General features: G+C 38.9%; 1 pseudogene across 1 annotated transcript; it reads left to right on the top strand.

Annotated features, from left to right (window-relative positions):
• The first annotated feature begins 2,723 nt into the window (after positions 1-2,723).
• Positions 2,724-7,175, top strand: LOC101311520 (annotated as a pseudogene). Its single transcript, XR_183848.1, has 12 exons — positions 2,724-2,782; positions 3,255-3,504; positions 3,596-3,682; positions 3,785-3,853; positions 3,992-4,075; positions 4,201-4,354; positions 4,909-5,009; positions 5,287-5,390; positions 5,818-5,960; positions 6,139-6,291; positions 6,466-6,531; positions 6,662-7,175. The product of XR_183848.1 is annotated as an acetolactate synthase small subunit 2, chloroplastic-like (transcript).
• Positions 7,176-14,427: the final 7,252 nt, after the last annotated feature.

Here is a 14,427-nt window from a genome sequence, read left to right as displayed (position 1 = left end):
ATGGGTTGATATTAATGAATATAATATTTTTGACATCATATTTGGTTTAGGTTCGCCACCAACCAATGAACATCTCACTTGAAAGAAAGTGATAGAGTTTTAAACGCATATCTGTGGATGGTCATAACATGACAGTCTTCCCGCCGTTAGGGGGAGAATAAGACTATTGTCATTTGAATAACGACGTGAATTTAAGTGGAATGTATCCACTAGGTCTAAAGTTTTAAGCTCCTGAAAATAGAAGATTATACAGGTCCGCTAATAGTCTACATGATATTACAAGTAAAAGATTCACATTCACTAGATAATATTTGTCCTAGAAGTGACAATATTTGCCACAGAAGTGGCATGGGTACCCAATATCAAAAATGCATGCATATAAGAATGTGTGAGATCTATAAATGATGATCATCTATGACAATTTACAAATGGTAGCTACCAAAGACCATTAAGAACTGTATTAATCGATGCTATGCCACGTTTCATTATGCATGTCGACAAAGCATATTATTGGCCAAATTGGAAAGAGGCAATTCCAATGAAATTAAATATTTGAAACGTGATGAGATACTTTGACCTTTAACCTTATAGATACAAAAAGGTATTTACCACAGTGAAAGTAAATCACTATGATTTAATGTCTACAAAAGACATGGGATTATGAATCTGCCCTTATACGAATGATACTTTTCTATAAGTACAGTGTTACATGGACGAGAGACTTATGACATGTTGTCATCGTATATTACGAAGGCCTTTAAACCCTAAACCCTAAACCCTTCTCTTGTGCTGATAACGTATTATAAAGTAAAGAAAAGAAGACACAGAGAGAATAATTGGGAGGAGGCACAAGTCTTATTCATTCATTCTCATTAGCCTCTTTATATAGAGGTAGAGTTTACATCAGAGTACATAACTAATGAGTAATGATGTGGACAGTCACATAGATTATAATATTTATAACATATTTAGTTTTCTATGTTTAAATAGAGTGATTCTGAATCATATGTGATCGGTAAGAATAACATATCAAGTCACTCGAGTACTTCGTGAAAGACTTTCTCCTCATCAGATACGTTGGCGATTCCATAGTCTCATCTTTGATTAATCTTAGATCAATCAATGTTTTATATTTAAAAAAAAAACAAACACAAATTTCATGATTTATATTGTCAAATATTATGACAGTTATGTAGTAGAAACATTAAAATAGAGATAGCAAAGTAAGATCGAAAGATCATTATGTTATTCATTGAAAGGAGACATTTTATATAAGGAATTACGTAGTAGCTTTTAGGTATGTAGAAAGAAAATATAATCCTATTATGTAGAAGGAAAACACAATCCTATTCCGACCAGTAAACCTATCACTACATGGATAAGGGAGGGTCCATTTTGGTCTCGTATAAATAGTTAGAGTTGGTTGTGGGAAGAAGGTATTAGGGTTTCAGAACCGTGATGTCCTTAGCCAAAACAAAGAGAGTAATGGATACGCCGATCTATCTACGCATGGTCAAATGGGACGATCGTGACAAGTTACGGAATCAGTGGTACGTGATCGAGGAGAGAGGTAGTGCCGGAGAAGAAAGAGCAGCAGATGAGTTGGGGGAGGAACACTGGGTCCGTAAAAGTCCAAAAGATAGAGTCAAAATTTTGGATCTTCCCGATTACGATCATATGATCGAGAATCCCGGTTTCGCTGTCGCCAACTCCCGTTTATTCCTTGTCGGTGGCAATTATAATTCTGAAGAACATGTAAGGAAACAATCGAGTGGAATTGTCTACATTGACTTGCAGCAGAGCGACCCCTCTTGGTGCGAAATCCAATTTCCCGATGAAAGCGAATTTAAATTCATGCGTGTGCGTGGCGCGACGGTTTCCGAAGACGGCGAATGGATTTATGCGGTGGGGCAAGGAGAGCGTATGCTACGCTTCCATCCCCGAGATGTCAACAAGGAAGGGAGTTCATCTATTCTTTCTTCTTTTGTTGCTGAGCCTTGTCCGCCTAGTCCTGTTTTGCTTGCTCGTACTGAGACCAAGGTTTTCATGTTGCGCCCTCACTACCCTTCGAATTCGAATTCGGGTGCGCTCCCTACGGGTGAATTAGGCTACTATGATTTGAAATCCAAGTCTTGGGTGTTGATCGATCCATGTGTACCATGGTGCAGCAGGTCCACGACCGCCGTGGTGGTGAGAGACTCGTATCTGATTTCGTTTGCCGTTTGGCGTCCCGGGGCTGATGAATATCGTCCGGCTTTGTATGTTTATGACATTGGTCGCCGTGAATGGCTCCCCGAACCCGTTCAGGGACTCCCTAATGATGGCCATATCTTTCCCTCTTTGGATGTCGAAACTGACGGGCCTATCTCTGACTCATTCCTGATGCAAGTTCGGAGAGACGAACTGAAATTGGCTGCGGTTTGGTCCAACGACCACGTGACTGACGACCGCCTGCAGACCGAGACTCTAGTTCATTGCTCCAAATTCATACTCAGGTTCAAACAAAATGGGGAAAACCAAGACATTGCCCCAACCTTCCGCGCTGAACTTGTGTCTTCTGCAACCTTTAATGCTGGCAGGGATTGCGTTTCCGTCGATGGCACCACGGCTGATAATGGAACCAGGCTCAGCTAGCTAGTTCAAGAACCCCTGCTACCTTAGACAGAGACGATGCCCTAAATATCAGAACCAGATGCTTCCGGATGTCTTTGTATTTTGAGGAAATGTGGGCTTTTGCACTTGGTTCTTTGAGATATAGGGCTCAGTCGCTTTCTTACAATGGGTAATATGTTATGATCACCAATGGTGGTCCTGACACACGTGTCCATCTACTGTTTTGTCGATGACATTATCATCTTCCTTATATTCTCTGTATTGCATCCATTTTATCAATGAAATATGAATCTTTTTATCTAGTTTATTTTCTTTATTTCCTTCAATCTCTTGTAGTTTAGGGTTCTATGGATTCTGATCCTATTATCTGGTATCTAGAGCCGGTTCCGATGTGGAATCTGTAAACTCCGACCATTTTCGTCCCACCCTCACCCACCCTCGTTAACCCACCGCTGTCGCCACCAGCACACTTTTCATCTCATTCAATCCCACCATTTCAGTCACCCTCAATCCCTGCTTTCATTCCCAAATCCCCAAGTAATTTCTGTAATACTATAACTTTCCCCCACCCCCAAGTGTATATCTTTCATTCTTTTACATACATGCACTCATATTTTGTGTATTGATTGATTATGTATTAGTATTTGTATCAATCTAAATTATTTGATATTGAGCACGGGAGTGAGGAATGCAATCTCAGTGTTCGTTGGGGACGAAAGCGGAATGATCAATCGCATTTCAGGTGTGTTTGCAAGGAGGGGATACAACATCGAGTCACTTGCTGTTGGCTTGAACAAGGACAAAGCCCTCTTCACCATTGTCGTTTCTGGCACTGATACAGTCTTACGCCAAGCCATTGAGCAGCTTCACAAGCTCGTCAATGTTCTCAAGGTTCAAAATACCGAATGTATATGTTCTTCTCATTTCTGCAGCATTTTGTGTTCAACTGTTTGTTTTACTCCTCTATTAATCTAATGTTTAGGTTGAGGATCTCTCTAGTGAACCTCAAGTAGAACGTGAGCTAATGCTTCTCAAAGTAACTACTGCACATCCAGATTACGTTGCTGAGGTACTTACTTCCTTGTGTTGGACTTCGCAACAATTCCTCAAAGTTTTGTGATTTTTTCTATTTATAATGATTATCTGTCTTGTGTTTGTTTCTCATTTGCAGATCAAGTGGATAGTGAATATTTTTAGAGCTAAAATTGTGGATATCTCAGACCACTCAGTAACCATTGAGGTACTCATTTTTGTGCAAGCAGGCCTTTTGAGAGTAAATGAATCCCCATGATGTCATGGTCTGAAAATAGTTCTTGCATTTGGATATTTATTGATCAAGTTTTGTGACTGAGTTACTAGGTTTTTTATGATGATAGAGGTGACAGGAGATCCTGGGAAGATGGTTGCTCTTCAAAGAAATTTAAGCAAGTTTGGGATTAGGGAAATTGCCAGAACCGGAAAGGTGTGAACTTCAAAGACCATAAACATCAATTTTAGTTGTTAATTTCTACCTCTAATTAGTAATTACTCACACATTTATACTGATATATTTGATGTGTCAACATCTTTAATCTTTCCTGCTTGTAGATAGCTTTGAGGAGAGAAAAGTTGGGTGCTTCTGCTCCATTTTGGGCGCTATTCAGCAGCTTCATATCCAGATCTTGAGAGAAAAGTGACTGTTGATGCTCTTGCAGGGGCCGAGAATAGCGTTGTCAATCCCGAATCTGATACATCCTCTGGGGTACATTCTTCCTCAGCCTATAGAAAGTTTGTCCTTTATATTTTCTTTATTTGTTTTGGTTTCCTCCACATTTCACAATGGGATTCTAGTATGAGGCTGCTCCTTTTCCCTCATAAATACAGTGGGACTGTAGAAAAATAAAGAGGGACTTTATACTGATTTAAACTTGTTTTAGCATTTCTTTTGATTTCGATGTAATAAATAGGATTCATGTTGAACTATATTGTCTTGCATGAACCCCATATATATGACACCAATCTGTAAAATTTAATAAGGTAGTATTGCCTAATCCTATCCATAGAGTATATGGCTAAACTAGGTGGATGTACACAATACCTATGCAGAAACTAAGAATGTCTTCAGACTTATTTTCAAGACGTTATCAGACTTTAGCTTTTGTAGCTATGTTATTTGCTTATCTCTGTCATGATTTCACTGCATGACTATACCACTTTTATCTTCACAATCAGTGATATGTTCTTCTTATGGTATAACAGCAAGTCAGTTTTGAGTTTTGACCCATAGATTGATCTATCTCTGTTTTGTTTCTGAAGGGTGATGTTTATCCTGTGGAGCCTTCTGGTACCGCTAGTGTCAATTAAATCCTTAATGCTAACTGGGGTGTTCCCAATGATGAAGATGTAAGTAAGAGATCGTATTACTGTTCGTAAATAGTTTTAGTTTTTTCTTCACTTTCTTTCAGTTGGATGCAAGTCATACACCCCAGCAATCACCGAATTTTGTTCAAATGTATTGGAACTGTTCAGGAAAGTGTGGTCCACAAATACTAGATAATATTATTTTCTGAGAAGTTAGAATAGCTTACCCATCAAGTGCTTTTTTATGAATGTAATTTGTATGCTCATTTCCTAATTTCTTTCGTAAATTAAAACCATTTTCTTTTTTCTATTGAGTTACTCTCTACTGACAAGTGGACTTCGATCACACACTTTATCCATGCTTGTAAACGATGTTCCTGGGGTTCTTTACATTATTACGGGCGTTTTTGCCAGAAGGGGACTGGGCATACACATCTGTATAGGAGAATTTTCCCACTGTTATTATCTTCTTTTACTTCATCTTTATTTTCAGCCCACAAATTAAAAGGAAACATTGCATATATTGATAAATAATATGATCAAATGCGCTGCTAGACTAAAGTCTGACCAGTTAGAGGAAAGCAGCTGCGCTTACTACAGTCGAGTGAAAAGTAGCAACATCTTTAGGGCGAATGTTCTTGACATTTTGTATAGGATAAGGAAAAACTAAAACGTCAATTTGAATCATGATCAAGAATCTTGGAACACTTGTCTTATCTCTATTTAATCAAGTATAGTTTGACAATTTAGAATTAAGAGTCCAAAAATGTTGGACACTCCATTCTGAAAAGGTTTAATTTTGGCCGATATATTCTCCTTTCTATCTTCCATTCTATATCAAGGGATGGTTATCTATTTAACTAGGCTGATTTTTTTATTATCAGAGTTTGGCTGTCGGCCATGCTGAAGTTGAGGGGCAATCTCGCATTACTGCTGTTGTTCCTGCTACAGATGAATCAATTAGCAAGTTGGTGCAACAGCTTTATAAGCTTGTTGATGTACATGATGTGAGTATGATTAACTATCTTAAAGAAGCATTTGGTTGATGTGTATAATTATAAGCAAGGCTTATCTGTTGTAAACGATGTAATGAATGAATATAATGCTATGCTATCCAGTTCATGTATAATGATGGATTGTCTGCTCTACACCACACTCTTTGTGGCTTACTGGTGACTTGTTCAGGTTCGAGATCTTACCAACTTTCCATTTGCTGAGCGGGAATTGATGTTGATAAAAATAGCTGCCAATGCTGTTGCTCGGAGAGACGTACTTGACATTGGAAACATCTTTAGGGCCAAGGCAGTTGACGTTTCTGACCACACTATAACCCTTGAGGTGAATCAGCCCTTCTCAAAATCTAAATTAATTAGAACTATGATTTCTTATTGGAATTTTGGATCCCTGTTGAATGCTACCAAAAAGATTTTGCCTTCTCATGTTTGTGGTATTTTCAATAAAGATTCAACCACCATTAGCACTGATCATCTTGATTGATATGTATTTATCCAGCTCACAGGAGACCTGAACAAGATGGTTGCACTGCAAAGATTGTTAGAACCCTGTGGGATTTGTGAGGTTTGTCCTGAAATCTTAGTCTCATCTAATAACTTATGAGTTTTAATATAGGGTAGGCTGTTTTGTTTTGTAGGGCTTCATTGCGGCTTTTCAATATGAATGATTGTGGCTATGTTTGTGGGTTTTGCAGGTTGCACGTACTGGAAGAATTGCTCTGGTGCGTGAGTCAGGGGTCGATTCTAGATATCTCTGTGGATATTCTCTTCCTCTTTAGTTTGACGAGCTGCAAGGGTGAATGTGAGTGAGTTATAATTGCGTGCAAGGCAAATATGCATATTTCTTGTACATGCATGTCCCTGAGACATTGAGAGTAGAATTACGACTTGCAGATTTATTGTGCTCAGAATTTTATTGCAGATCAACTTTTTTAGGTCATGTTATACTATAGTCTTTATGTTTATTGTCATAATTATTTCCCGACAAACGGTTAGCAACAGACTGTAGGCGCTAGTCTAGATAGTTTCTAGTTTCTCCAGTTTGCCTGTATGTAGTTATGTACAGCACAGCAGTTAATTATGGGGAAACTGCACCCACCAGTTAGCCAACGCGACCTATGAAGATGAAAAAACAGAGCTGCTACTAGAGCATTTGATCCTAGAGTAGGACTGTAGGAGACTCCAGAATGTACATATACTCCCCCATAATTTATATTGCTTGCTTGTTACTCACTTCCTCCATTATTTATATTGCCTGCTTGTTACATGGAGATTGACAATGGTAATGGTAATGTTGAGGCTCATGAGGAGTGATGTCTCTGTTCTCTGTTTTCTCTAGTGCAAAATGAGAAAGAAATGAAAGCTTTGCCTATATGCTTTGGGATGAGAGCAGAAGAGAGGAATTCAGATGAAGCCGGTTTTCATCCGTAATGCTAGAATCTACTACTCTAACCAGATACTCTCGACCATAAGTTAAATGGACAACACCGTACGGCATGGATAGAATCCCTAAATCGTTGCATTTTCCTGCGCAGACAATATTGTTGCTTGTTCTTCGGTTTCTTATTCTAACAACAGACATCACCAATTTGTGAATAGAAAGATATCGGACATATATGATTTCAGATTAAACATACATGGTCGTTGATAGACTCTTCCTGCATATGTAATCTAGTTCAGCATATAGGAAGTAGTATAAAGGTTTCTGTGTCTGAATATGACATGAAGACAGTGGTAGCTAAGTTTAGACCATATATATAAACACCAGCTATATACATCAACTTGATTTGAAAGTTCTCCAGAAGAATCAGCTTCCAGAACTTGATCACGATAATGATACAGCTCTCACAATACATAATTACATGATATATGGTAGTGATACAACAAATATATAAAGGCTCACAAACAAGTTAGGAACAGAATTTGATCATTCCTGGGAGACAACAACAACTTGCTTCCCTACATTTCGACCTGCAGAGAGTCCAACCAAAGCCAATGGAGCGCTCTCAAGGCCTTCAACTATATCTTCTACGTACGTAACCTTCCCTTCTTTAATGTGGGGCAGAACCATTTCAAGAAACTTGCCATACAGATGATAATAACTAAAAGCAAAAAACCTTGCATCCGGACCTCTTTGGCGATCAGTGACGTTAAGAGCCTCTTAGGCAACCAGTACAAGAAGAATCCATAAGAAGAGCCATCTGAGCTTAGGGAGGAATCCCATCAATCCAACACATCAGTGAGGAAAGAGAGTGACCAACCGAAGCAAGAGCATCCGCAAGAAAATTTGCATCTCTAAACGTATGCGAGAAGGTGATGTTGACGAACTAATCAGCAAGAGCTATAACATCTCGGATCAAGGACTTGAGCTTCCAAGGAATAGCACAAGACCCTTTGACACAGTTGATGATAAGGGAAGAGTATCCTTCTACTTCGATTTGGTTACAGTTGCATCTTTTAGTAGCAAGGAGTCTTTCTTTTAAAGCTATGCATTCAGCCAACGGAACAGAAGAATTGTGAAGCTTCCGCTCATCTGACACAATGGGAGAGCCAGCAGAGTCTCTAATGACGAAACCAGCAGCTAATGAATTAGAAGTTACTGAGTAGTCAAAGTTTAGCTTGAACTAGTTACGAGCAGGGGGAATCCATCTAATGGTCTCCAGATTTCTAGGAGTGCTGGAGGAAATCTTCCTGTTGATGAGACGATATGCAGAGCCTATAGCAGCTACAGCATGCACAATAGCTGAAGGAGTGACTTGAGCAGATTGGAAGATAACATTGTTTCTCGCCTTCCAGATCTGCCAGCACACCAACAAGCTATCTTCAATAGTAAGAGGTTGTCGTCCTGAAAAATAGAGACCAGCCACTCCTCAAAATTGGAGAAGGAGGATGGGTCAGGCAAGTGGTTTAGTGATTGAACTCCATAAAAGGAACAAAAAAAGGTATATAATTCTCAACTGGAAGGTGGTAGGTTTGTCCGACTATTCAATTGTCTTTCACCTTGTATGATAGTATATTCAATTGTTTTACCTGAGGCGAGAGAATAGATAAAGAAGAAGTTCATCGATCTGGAACCGAAAAAACGAATTGGTAAGGAGCCTTAATGGTCAATCAACGGCGAAGCTTTGCTGGTGGTATTGCCTCCAACACAGAGGAGCTTGGGATGCTTATAGATTTCGCCGGCTGGCAGAGTCAAGCTCGGCTTCGTCGGAATCTTACAAGGCATCGCCAAAGTGGTTTATTGTCATCGTTGTCGAGGTTGTCATCGATGGGTTTGGCGAACGAGGAGCAACCAAATCATGACAGAGAGACGGCGGATCTGAGGCGTCGACGCGGTACAGCCATTATAGCACCTCCGATCTCTCCGCCAAGAAGGCCGCCACTTAAGAAGTGCAGACGGCGATTCCAAACCAAGATGTTGGTCGCACGAAGCCTCTAGGTCTTCACCGGTGAGCTTGTGTGGCCTGCAACGACGACGATTTGGCCACAATGGTGAATCGGATAGATCGGAGACGGAGGATGTGAATTTGAGAGAGAGAGAGAGAGAGAGAGAGAGAGAGAGAGAGAGAGAGAGAGAGAGAGAGAGGATGAGGGATCAGATCGAAGAGGGTTAGGAAGAGAGAAGGAGTGGCATACGCGTAATTTGATCGTGAAAGCTGGATATTTTGGTCATTTAATGGTCAAAACTCTGGTCAGATCTGATACTATAGGTAGAGGTGGCAAACGTGCCGGCCCAGCCCGGTCCGGCCTGCCTAATCGAGTTTCAGGCCGTGCTTGGGCCGGCCCATGACGGGCCACTTCTTAACGGGCTCGGGCTGGCCCATTTACTCAAATGTAATCCCCAGCCCGACCCACGGCCCAAGCCCATAATGTGGTGGGCCGTGCTCGGGCCGGGCCGTGTCGGGCCCGTTTCATGCCGAAAATTGAAAATAGTCAAGGTGAATGTCCTATACCACCGCTTCTACTCTCATAATCTCAACTTTTAATTATACATGATATGATTACAAACCAAAACTAATTCACACAACCTATCGATCATTTTTTTCTTTGTTAACAAACTAAAGAAATAAGTGATAAATGCTTATTGTTCACAATTAATAAATTTTTAGGCAAAAACTTCTTATGAGTTTAGGGGAATACAAATTCATACTCAAATAAATAATTATTAGTATATAAGTATATTGTTCACACTCAAAACTAAGTTTATTATTTATAAATATGATTAAATTTAGTTTACCCCATTGTACTTTAGGTCAATAATCAGTTTGGTCCCATATCTTTTTTTTTAATAACGTTAGTCCTTGTACTCTCAAACATCATCAACTAAGTCCAAAATTTTAATATGGCTTCAAAAATAATATTATTTGTTGACTTGAAACTGACATGGGGATCCACATTTGAGCTTTTTAACCTACAAATAGGGCAAATAAACATTCTAACGATGTAAAATAAGGAAAACTGACATGACGACTCGAAATGCTCACTTAAGCTTATTGGATCAAAAATAAAAAGATCAAAAGAAGAAATTAAGAGTTCACATTTTTGTCTGTGAATCTCCAATTAGACGACTTGCTCATTGATAATGCAAGAGTATACTGGTGCGTGGAATCCGCTCCGGGCTAAACACCAAAAGTTTGAAGCATTATAACCGAAACTTCTAGCTCTACCTTGCAAACCGTAGAAAATACAAAACATATGAGACTGAGCATCCATACAGCGACGTCCCACAAATAAAAAGCACACCCATCGATCCTTGGAGCTTTCGAGTGCATGTCTTGAGGTTGAAAGAAGGTCCACGCGTCACGGGGAGAGATGATCGAAGACCATTGCCCCCTCTCCATGCAAGTCTCTGGGGTACTTGATGCCCTCACTTATAGGCATACTACTTGGTTTGGTTGTGCCAAGCAAAATTTGACAACGAATGTGCCTCGTGGTTCATTTTAGTCCGATCAAGCTAACAAAATAGCGACCATCTCTAGCTACACCTACTCCATTATTTTTGATTTTTTGTAGTGCTAGGATTTAGTTGGTTCTCGCTAATTGTGGCTAGCATTTCTTGCTTAAGCTAATTAAAGTTGTAATATGATGATCAGATGATGTGTGTAAACGGTTGTCTTTTAGTCCACGAAGGATTGAAACCTTGAAATTAAGCTCAAGCTTGTTCTCGATCCACATTTTTGATATTAATTAAGAAACCTTCTAGTTGAATTCTAGATAAAGATTGTGAAACATAATTGAGCTTTTATGATAGTATTCTTTGTTTATTTGTTTTTGTCTTTTTTAGGGAAAAAGAGTTTAAACTTTAAACTTCAACTATCATGGAGAGACTTCATCGAAAAAACCATCATGGAGAGAACTACAATAGCTAGGATCGACTGATCAACTAGAATTTTATATCATTAATCTATGCTTATTTAATTAATTATAAAAACTTAAGTAAAAATTTACGTACGTTGCTTCGTAAATGAGTTCATGAAACTAACCACATGCATTAAAGTTGGTCAAGTTACCTCGTATAAAACCTTGATGTGTAGAGTTTGAATCCTAGCTAACTCGATCATGTAGTCCCACCATTTTGTAGTTAGCATGTTTGATGGGCGTCTTTTGAGTCCATGTTTCTGCATGCGGATGAAGATTAATTTGGCTTTACTAGGATACTCTTGTGGACTAGTCCATAATATTGACTGGATAATTATATTAGTAACTAGTGAACGTAACCAAAGTGGTTTGCTACTTCACTCCGATCCTATAAAACTGAATAAGTAATGTATATACACTACTAGATATCTTAAACAAAATTCGCTAGTAATAAGAAAGATCGAGAAACTCATTGGAACAATATATATATATATATATATATTTTATTTTATGCTTAATAATAAGTAAGAAAAAGAAAAGGGATTTTACTCTTTATTCATGAGTATTTGTTTGGTCTTGCGCACACACCATCCCCAAGTCTTCACCCACTTCCTAGCTAGCATTTAGTCTCTTCCTTGATTAAGCTCCCCTAAGCTGGGATTGAGTGTGTGGTTTGAGGTTAAAATATCTTAGAAGGCCACCAATCAATTATCAATCTTAGCTGATCATAACCTTGCACATAATGCAATATTGTCTTCGATCGTGTGAACATTTGGTCAAATAATCTTCCAGGAAAGTGCATGAAAAAGTTCATAAGAATTAGACAGATCGAAATCGCAGAGTAGACATGCCAACTACACCATTATATATTGCATGCAGTGCACCTCTATCTCTCTGAATCGACTTAAAACTGACTTGACAATGACCAAATCCTATCACATCTTCCTAGCTCTCCATCCTCAGTGAACGACCCACTTTCATTATTGACCTCTTTGATAACGAACACCCGTCCCAGAAGGACACCATATGGGATTCAGTTTCCTAATTTTTCCTTGTTTTCTTCTAATGATCAATGATGTCATCGATCATGCAAACTACAAACAGATGGTGATCGATGAGTCAAACCAAGCTAACAAGTAATTCTAAGTTCTAACTAGCTAGCTAGCTAGAAACGCATGCTGCAACTGCCACAAATGGAAGCTTCAATTAACTATGCACGATTCAGCTAACTGCATATTCGATCCAATGGCATATATGTGAGCCTCGATCTGGAATTCTCGATCTTCGTAGCTTCCAAACAACGGCAGGCAATGTGGGAATGGCAATTTGGCTACATCAACGTACGACGTACTACTTCATGTGTTTATTTCTACTGGTCAAGTGATTTTGGGATTAAAATGTGGATGATTGATGAACCAAACCAACCATTCTACAAAAAGAGAAGAGAGAAGACAAACCAACTAGCTTAAGCAGCTTGTGATGCACGATATCTCCAAACTCTTACGGTTTGTTATTGACAGAGAGAAATCTTACGGTTGGTGAAAACTATAAGAAAATGTGGAAGAAACTATGGTATGACTACGTTGGTTAGGTCACAAATTGTGTCCTATCACCCGAAAACTCCAAAGAAAGAAAAAAGAATGAACAAATTAAAAAATATCTTGTATTTCCTTGTGTTGGTGATAGGTTTGTGTCGAGATCACGGATAATTACTTGACTATGATTCTATTGGTAAGAACCCCTTCATGTTGCATGCTCACGACCTATAGCTAGCTTCCGATTAAGATTAAGTTATCCTTAGTTTCTTACTTAACCACATTATTTATACTTAATCGATTGAACTTAAGAACCAACGTCTGATCGATACCATTTGCGCAGCCATTAGTAAATTTAGTTAGTTATATTTTTCTTTTACAGCTGATCTTTGTTGGGAACACACACACACATACAGCTGAAATTTAGAGAGATAAACAAACAAACCAGTATATATATGTTTTTTTTTTATTAAATAAATTACAATTGCGTGAGTCGAACTCATAACCTCTCACTTACTAAAAAGGAGACTACGTCATTAGACCAAATGGTACTGGACACATATGCTCTATTTTTTCATTCAATTTGCTCTTTTCATTTGTAATATAATTTGAGAGAAACGTACGATTGTAACGTGTAATACGTGTGTGGATTAAAATTTTATGTCCAATTACTTCTTTAATTTTTACCTCTCAAAAATTTCAAGTCTTGGTCTTTTACTATATATCTTGACGGTAATCCGTCGAACCAATTTGTTTGCGGCGGGTTCGACCGAATACCTCCACATAATTCGGGGACTATGGACCATATTACGCACCATGCCTGCATGCATGGATATGTCTAATTGGATGTTTTGGTGATGGACTACGTACGTGGTGCTTGTGTGTCTGTGTGGTATATATGTAGGTCTATCCCAGATTCCGAACTATGGTGCTTGGTATGCACCAGGCTAGGCCATTTCCACTGAGGAGGCTAAGATTGAAAGGAAAAATCGATCGTCCCCAGTAACTTCGATCATTTCTCTATGTCGCTGCCTGTATACAACTCTAATCTTCTTTTTTTTCTTTTTTTCTTTTTCGGCAAACAGGACATTCTTTTCAAAGAAGTATTTAAGCTATACAATTGTGAATTGTCTGTAGTATCTATTAATATCATTATTACATGAGGCCTGCACTTTGCACGTCCACATTATAAAACTCTTTGACCCGTTTTCAATTCCACTTCGAGCATCACAAGTTGACCCTAGCCATATTGCAATGAGAGAAAACCGTGGCTCGTTTCGCATGCCATATATGATCTGCGGCTAGCTAGCATGCGAGGCTGCTGCTGCTAGTCGTACGTTTACATTGATTCCTAACCGCGGCGTGTAATTTGCCAACGGCGTGCACCGCCACGGCCACCACCGATCACATGTTTCTTTCTCCTTCAAGTCATGTGAGTAATTCTGGGATTAACTGATCTATATCTGTTGACGATGCGTTGATCATGATCCCCATGCAGCAACCATTCTTCGGAATATATAAGAGCTTTTTATATGAAATTGTTACTATATATATATATATATAGTTGG

Source organism: Fragaria vesca, linkage group LG1 (genome assembly GCF_000184155.1).
Source record: "Fragaria vesca subsp. vesca linkage group LG1, FraVesHawaii_1.0, whole genome shotgun sequence".
Taxonomy (NCBI): Eukaryota; Viridiplantae; Streptophyta; class Magnoliopsida; order Rosales; family Rosaceae; genus Fragaria; species Fragaria vesca.
Note: the sequence above shows the minus strand (reverse complement) of the source record. Positions and strands in the feature narration are given on the sequence as shown.